We start from the raw sequence: 8633 nt of genomic DNA, 5'->3' as shown, positions 1-8633 counted from the left end.
GGTAAGAATTACGAACAAAGTGTTTCGAAGCACGTTGAAAGTTGTTTGGACGTGGTAAGAATTACGAACAAAGTGTTTCGAAGCACGTTGAAAGTTGTTTGGACGTGGTAAGAATTACGAACAAAGTGTTTCGAAGCACGTTAAAAGTTGTTTGGACGTGGTAACAATTACGAACAAAGTGCTTCGAAGAACGTTTAAAGTTGTTTGGACGTGGTTACAATTACGAACAAAGTGCTTCGAAGAACGTTGAAAGTTGTTTGGACGTGGTAACAATTACGAACAAAGTGCTTCGAAGCACGTTGAAAGTTGTTTGGACGTGGTAACAATTACGAACAAAGTGCTTCGAACAACGTTGAAAGTAGTTTGGACGTGGTTACAATTACGAACAAAGTGCTTCGAACCACGTTGAAAGTTGTTTGGACGTGGTAAGAGTTACGAAAAAAGTGCTTCGAACCACGTTGAAAGTTGTTTGGACGTAGTTACAATTACGAACAAAGTGCTTCGAAGCACGTTGAAAGTTGTTTGAACGTGGTAACAATTACGAACAAAGTGCTTCGAAGCACGTTGAAAGTTGTTTAAACGTGGTTACAATTACGAACAAAGTGCTTCGAAGAACGTTGAAAGTTGTTTGGACGTGGAAACAATTACGAACAAAGTGCTTCGAAGCACGTTGAAAGTTGTTTGGACGTGGTTAGAATTACGAACAAAGTGCTTCGAAGCACGTTGAAAGTTGTTTGAACGTGGTAACAATTACGAACAAAGTGCTTCGAAGCACGTTGAAAGTTGTTTGGACGTAGTTAGAATTACAAACAAAGTGTTTCGAAGCACGTTGAAAGTTGTTTGGACGTAGTAAGAATTACGGACAAAGTGTTTGAAAGCACGTTGAAAGTTGTTTGGACGTAGTTAGAATTACAAACAAAGTGTTTCGAAGCACGTTGAAAGTTGTTTGGACGTAGTAAGAATTACGGACAAAGTGTTTGGAAGCACGTTAAAAGTTGTTTGGACGTGGTAAGAATTACGAACAAAGTGTTTCGAAGCACGTTGAAAGTTGTTTGGACGTGGTAAGAATTACGAACAAAGTGTTTCGAAGCACGTTGAAAGTTGTTTGGACGTGGTAAGAATTACGAACAAAGTGTTTCGAAGCACGTTGAAAGTTGTTTGGACGTGGTAAGAATTACGAACAAAGTGTTTCGAAGCACGTTGAAAGTTGTTTGGACGTGGTAAGAATTACGAACAAAGTGTTTCGAAGCACGTTGAAAGTTGTTTGGACGTGGTAAGAATTACGAACAAAGTGCTTCGAAGCACGTTGAAAGTTGTTTGGACGTAGTTAGAATTACAAACAAAGTGTTTCGAAGCACGTTGAAAGTTGTTTGGACGTGGTAAGAATTACGAACAAAGTGTTTCGAAGCACGTTGAAAGTTGTTTGGACGTGGTGAGAGATACGAACAAAGTGCTTCGAAGCACGCTGAAAGTTGTTTAGACGTGGTAAGAATTACGAACAAGGTGTTTCGAAGCACGTTGAAAGTTGTTTGGACGTGGTAAGAATTACGAACAAAGTGTTTCGAAGCACGTTGAAAGTTGTTTGGACGTGGTAAGAATTACGAACAAAGTGTTTCGAAGCACGTTGAAAGTTGTTTGGACGTGGTAAGAATTACGAACAAAGTGTTTCGAAGCACGTTGAAAGTTGTTTGGACGTGGTAAGAATTACGAACAAAGTGTTTCGAAGCACGTTGAAAGTTGTTTGGACGTGGTAAGAATTACGAACAAAGTGTTTCGAAGCACGTTGAAAGTTGTTTGGACGTGGTAAGAATTACGAACAAAGTGTTTCGAAGCAGGTTGAAATTTGTTTGGACGTGGTGAGAGATACGAACAAAGTGCTTCGAAGCACGCTGAAAGTTGTTTAGACGTGGTAAAAATTACGAACAAGGTGTTTCGAAGCACGTTGAAAGTTGTTTGGACGTAGTTAGAATTACAAACAAAGTGTTTCGAAGCACGTTGAAAGTTGTTTGGACGTAGTAAGAATTACGGACAAAGTGTTTGGAAGCACGTTAAAAGTTGTTTGGACGTGGTAAGAATTACGAACAAAGTGTTTCGAAGCACGTTGAAAGTTGTTTGGACGTGGTAAGAATTACGAACAAAGTGTTTCGAAGCACGTTGAAATTTGTTTGGACGTGGTGAGAGATACGAACAAAGTGCTTCGAAGCACGCTGAAAGTTGTTTAGACGTGGTAAGAATTACGAACAAGGTGTTTCGAAGCACGTTGAAAGTTGTTTGGACGTAGTTAGAATTACAAACAAAGTGTTTCGAAGCACGTTGAAAGTTGTTTGGACGTAGTAAGAATTACGGACAAAGTGTTTGGAAGCACGTTAAAAGTTGTTTGGACGTGGTAAGAATTACGAACAAAGTGTTTTGAAGCACGCTGAAAGTTGTTTGGACGTGGTAAGAATTACGAACAAAGTGTTTCGAAGCACGTTGAAATTTGTTTGGACGTGGTGAGAGATACGAACAAAGTGCTTCGAAGCACGCTGAAAGTTGTTTAGACGTGGTAAGAATTACGAACAAGGTGTTTCGAAGCACGTTGAAAGTTGTTTGGACGTAGTTAGAATTACAAACAAAGTGTTTCGAAGCACGTTGAAAGTTGTTTGGACGTAGTTAGAATTACAAACAAAGTGTTTCGAAGCACGTTGAAAGTTGTTTGGACGTGGTTAGAATTACGAACAAAGTGTTTCGAAGCACATTGAAAGTTGTTTGGACGTGGTAAGAATTACAAACAAAGTGTTTCGAAGCACGTTGAAAGTTGTTTGGACGTGGTAAGAATTACGAACAAAGTGTTTCGAAGCACGTTGAAAGTTGTTTGGACGTGGTAAGAATTACGAACAAAGTGTTTCGAAGCAGGTTGAAATTTGTTTGGACGTGGTGAGAGATACGAACAAAGTGCTTCGAAGCACGCTGAAAGTTGTTTAGACGTGGTAAAAATTACGAACAAGGTGTTTCGAAGCACGTTGAAAGTTGTTTGGACGTAGTTAGAATTACAAACAAAGTGTTTCGAAGCACGTTGAAAGTTGTTTGGACGTAGTAAGAATTACGGACAAAGTGTTTGGAAGCACGTTAAAAGTTGTTTGGACGTGGTAAGAATTACGAACAAAGTGTTTCGAAGCACGTTGAAAGTTGTTTGGACGTGGTAAGAATTACGAACAAAGTGTTTCGAAGCACGTTGAAATTTGTTTGGACGTGGTGAGAGATACGAACAAAGTGCTTCGAAGCACGCTGAAAGTTGTTTAGACGTGGTAAGAATTACGAACAAGGTGTTTCGAAGCACGTTGAAAGTTGTTTGGACGTAGTTAGAATTACAAACAAAGTGTTTCGAAGCACGTTGAAAGTTGTTTGGACGTAGTAAGAATTACGGACAAAGTGTTTGGAAGCACGTTAAAAGTTGTTTGGACGTGGTAAGAATTACGAACAAAGTGTTTTGAAGCACGCTGAAAGTTGTTTAGACGTGGTAAGAATTAAGAACAAGGTGTTTCGAAGCACGTTGAAAGTTGTTTGGACGTAGTTAGAATTACAAACAAAGTGTTTCGAAGCACGTTGAAAGTTGTTTGGACGTAGTTAGAATTACAAACAAAGTGTTTCGAAGCACGTTGAAAGTTGTTTGGACGTGGTTAGAATTACGAACAAAGTGTTTCGAAGCACATTGAAAGTTGTTTGGACGTGGTAAGAATTACAAACAAAGTGTTTCGAAGCACGTTGAAAGTTGTTTGGACGTGGTTGGAATTACGAACAAGGTGTTTCGAAGCACGTTGAAATTTGTTTGGACGTGGTGAGAGATACGAACAAAGTGCTTCGAAGCACGCTGAAAGTTGTTTAGACGTGGTAAGAATTAAGAAAAAGGTGTTTCGAAGCACGTTGAAAGTTGTTTGGACGTAGTTAGAATTACAAACAAAGTGTTTCGAAGCACGTTGAAAGTTGTTTGGACGTAGTTAGAATTACAAACAAAGTGTTTCGAAGCACGTTGAAAGTTGTTTGGACGTGGTTAGAATTACGAACAAAGTGTTTCGAAGCACATTGAAAGTTGTTTGGACGTGGTAAGAATTACAAACAAAGTGTTTCGAAGCACGTTGAAAGTTGTTTGGACGTGGTTGGAATTACGAACAAGGTGTTTCGAAGCACGTTGAAATTTGTTTGGACGTGGTGAGAGATACGAACAAAGTGCTTCGAAGCACGCTGAAAGTTGTTTAGACGTGGTAAGAATTACGAACAAGGTGTTTCGAAGCACGTTGAAAGTTGTTTAGACGTGGTAAGAATTACGAACTAGGTGTTTCGAAGCACGTTGAAAGTTGTTTGGACGTAGTTAGAATTACAAACAAAGTGTTTCGAAGCACGTTGAAAGTTGTTTGGACGTGGTGAGAGATACGAACAAAGTGTTTCGAAGCACGTTGAAAGTTGTTTGGACGTGGTAAGAATTACGAACAAAGTGTTTCGAAGCACGTTGAAAGTTGTTTGGACGTGGTAAGAATTACGAACAAAGTGTTTCGAAGCACGTTGAAAGTTGTTTGGACGTGGTAAGAATTACGAACAAAGTGTTTCGAAGCAGGTTGAAATTTGTTTGGACGTGGTGAGAGATACGAACAAAGTGCTTCGAAGCACGCTGAAAGTTGTTTAGACGTGGTAAAAATTACGAACAAGGTGTTTCGAAGCACGTTGAAAGTTGTTTGGACGTAGTTAGAATTACAAACAAAGTGTTTCGAAGCACGTTGAAAGTTGTTTGGACGTAGTAAGAATTACGGACAAAGTGTTTGGAAGCACGTTAAAAGTTGTTTGGACGTGGTAAGAATTACGAACAAAGTGTTTCGAAGCAAGTTGAAAGTTGTTTGGACGTGGTAAGAATTACGAACAAAGTGTTTCGAAGCACGTTGAAATTTGTTTGGACGTGGTGAGAGATACGAACAAAGTGCTTCGAAGCACGCTGAAAGTTGTTTAGACGTGGTAAGAATTACGAACAAGGTGTTTCGAAGCACGTTGAAAGTTGTTTGGACGTAGTTAGAATTACAAACAAAGTGTTTCGAAGCACGTTGAAAGTTGTTTGGACGTAGTAAGAATTACGGACAAAGTGTTTGGAAGCACGTTAAAAGTTGTTTGGACGTGGTAAGAATTACGAACAAAGTGTTTCGAAGCACGTTGAAAGTTGTTTGGACGTGGTCAGAATTACGAACAAAGTGCTTCGAAGCACGTTGAAAGTTGTTTGGACGTGGTAAGAATTACGAACAAAGTGTTTCGAAGCACGTTGAAAGTTGTTTGGACGTGGTAAGAATTACGAACAAAGTGTTTCGAAGCACGTTGAAAGTTGTTTGGACGTGGTAAGAATTACGAACAAAGTGTTTCGAAGCACGTTGAAAGTTGTTTGGACGTGGTAAGAATTACGAACAAAGTGTTTCGAAGCACGTTGAAAGTTGTTTGGACGTGGTAAGAATTACGAACAAAGTGTTTCGAAGCACGTTGAAAGTTGTTTGGACGTGGTAAGAATTACGAACAAAGTGTTTCGAAGCAGGTTGAAATTTGTTTGGACGTGGTGAGAGATACGAACAAAGTGCTTCGAAGCACGCTGAAAGTTGTTTAGACGTGGTAAAAATTACGAACAAGGTGTTTCGAAGCACGTTGAAAGTTGTTTGGACGTAGTTAGAATTACAAACAAAGTGTTTCGAAGCACGTTGAAAGTTGTTTGGACGTAGTAAGAATTACGGACAAAGTGTTTGGAAGCACGTTAAAAGTTGTTTGGACGTGGTAAGAATTACGAACAAAGTGTTTCGAAGCACGTTGAAAGTTGTTTGGACGTGGTAAGAATTACGAACAAAGTGTTTCGAAGCACGTTGAAATTTGTTTGGACGTGGTGAGAGATACGAACAAAGTGCTTCGAAGCACGCTGAAAGTTGTTTAGACGTGGTAAGAATTACGAACAAGGTGTTTCGAAGCACGTTGAAAGTTGTTTGGACGTAGTTAGAATTACAAACAAAGTGTTTCGAAGCACGTTGAAAGTTGTTTGGACGTAGTAAGAATTACGGACAAAGTGTTTGGAAGCACGTTAAAAGTTGTTTGGACGTGGTAAGAATTACGAACAAAGTGTTTTGAAGCACGCTGAAAGTTGTTTAGACGTGGTAAGAATTAAGAACAAGGTGTTTCGAAGCACGTTGAAAGTTGTTTGGACGTAGTTAGAATTACAAACAAAGTGTTTCGAAGCACGTTGAAAGTTGTTTGGACGTAGTTAGAATTACAAACAAAGTGTTTCGAAGCACGTTGAAAGTTGTTTGGACGTGGTTAGAATTACGAACAAAGTGTTTCGAAGCACATTGAAAGTTGTTTGGACGTGGTAAGAATTACAAACAAAGTGTTTCGAAGCACGTTGAAAGTTGTTTGGACGTGGTTGGAATTACGAACAAGGTGTTTCGAAGCACGTTGAAATTTGTTTGGACGTGGTGAGAGATACGAACAAAGTGCTTCGAAGCACGCTGAAAGTTGTTTAGACGTGGTAAGAATTACGAACAAGGTGTTTCGAAGCACGTTGAAAGTTGTTTAGACGTGGTAAGAATTACGAACTAGGTGTTTCGAAGCACGTTGAAAGTTGTTTGGACGTAGTTAGAATTACAAACAAAGTGTTTCGAAGCACGTTGAAAGTTGTTTGGACGTGGTTAGAATTACGAACAAAGTGTTTCGAAGCACATTGAAAGTTGTTTGGACGTGGTAAGAATTACGAACAAGGTGTTTCGAAGCACGTTGAAAGTTGTTTAGACGTGGTAAGAATTACGAACAAGGTGTTTCGAAGCACGTTGAAAGTTGTTTGGACGTGGTAAGAATTACGAACAAAGTGTTTCGAAGCACGTTGAAAGTTGTTTGGACGTGGTAAGAATTACGAACAAAGTGTTTCGAAGCACGTTGAAAGTTGTTTGGACGTGGTAAGAATTACGAACAAAGTGTTTCGAAGCACGTTGAAAGTTGTTTGGACGTGGTAAGAATTACGAACAAAGTGTTTGGAAGCACGTTGAAAGTTGTTTGGACGTGGTTAGAATTACAAACAAAGTGTTTCGAAGCACGTTGAAAGTTGTTTGGACGTGGTAACAATTACGAACAAAGTGTTTCGAAGCACGTTGAAAGTTGTTTGGACGTGGTAAGAATTACGAACAAAGTGTTTCGAAGCACGTTGAAAGTTGTTTGGACGTGGTTAGAATTACGAAAAAAGTGCTTCGAAGCACGTAAAAAGTTGTTTGGACGTGGTTAGAATTACGAACAAAGTGCTTCGAAGCACGTTGAAAGTTGTTTGGACGTGGTTAGAATTACGAACAAAGTGCTTCGAAGCACGTAAAAAGTTGTTTGGACGTGGTAACAATTACGAACAAAGTGCTTCGAAGCACGTTGAAAGTTGTTTGGACGTAGTTAGAATTACAAACAAAGTGTTTCGAAGCACGTTGAAAGTTGTTTGGACGTGGTAAGAATTACGAACAAAGTGTTTGGAAGCACGTTAAAAGTTGTTTGGTCGTGGTTAGAATTACGAACAAAGTGTTTCGAAGCACGTTGAAAGTTGTTTGGACGTGGTTAGAATTACGAACAAAGTGTTTCGAAGCACGTTGAAAGTTGTTTGGACGTGGTAACAATTACGAACAAAGTGTTTCGAAGCACGTTGAAAGTTGTTTGGACGTGGTAAGAATTACGAACAAAGTGTTTGGAAGCACGTTGAAAGTTGTTTGGACGTGGTTAGAATTACAAACAAAGTGTTTCGAAGCACGTTGAAAGTTGTTTGGACGTGGTAACAATTACGAACAAAGTGTTTCGAAGCACGTTGAAAGTTGTTTGGACGTGGTAAGAATTACGAACAAAGTGTTTCGAAGCACGTTGAAAGTTGTTTGGACGTGGTTAGAATTACGAAAAAAGTGCTTCGAAGCACGTAAAAAGTTGTTTGGACGTGGTTAGAATTACGAACAAAGTGCTTCGAAGCACGTTGAAAGTTGTTTGGACGTGGTTAGAATTACAAACAAAGTGTTTCGAAGCACGTTGAAAGTTGTTTGGACGTGGTAACAATTACGAACAAAGTGTTTCGAAGCACGTTGAAAGTTGTTTGGACGTGGTAAGAATTACGAACAAAGTGTTTGGAAGCACGTTGAAAGTTGTTTGGACGTGGTTAGAATTACAAACAAAGTGTTTCGAAGCACGTTGAAAGTTGTTTGGACGTGGTAACAATTACGAACAAAGTGTTTCGAAGCACGTTGAAAGTTGTTTGGACGTGGTAAGAATTACGAACAAAGTGTTTCGAAGCACGTTGAAAGTTGTTTGGACGTGGTTAGAATTACGAAAAAAGTGCTTCGAAGCACGTAAAAAGTTGTTTGGACGTGGTTAGAATTACGAACAAAGTGCTTCGAAGCACGTTGAAAGTTGTTTGGACGTGGTTAGAATTACGAACAAAGTGCTTCGAAGCACGTAAAAAGTTGTTTGGACGTATTAACAATTACGAACAAAGTGCTTCGAAGCACGTTGAAAGTTGTTTGGACGTAGTTAGAATTACAAACAAAGTGTTTCGAAGCACGTTGAAAGTTGTTTGGACGTGGTAAGAATTACGAACAAAGTGTTTGGAAGCACGTTAAAAGTTGTTT

Source organism: Anopheles coustani, unplaced genomic scaffold (assembly GCF_943734705.1).
Source record: "Anopheles coustani unplaced genomic scaffold, idAnoCousDA_361_x.2 scaffold_22_ctg1, whole genome shotgun sequence".
In the NCBI taxonomy this organism is placed as follows: Eukaryota; Metazoa; Arthropoda; class Insecta; order Diptera; family Culicidae; genus Anopheles; species Anopheles coustani.
The sequence above is the reverse complement of the archived record's forward strand: the minus strand, read 5'-3'. Positions refer to the sequence as shown.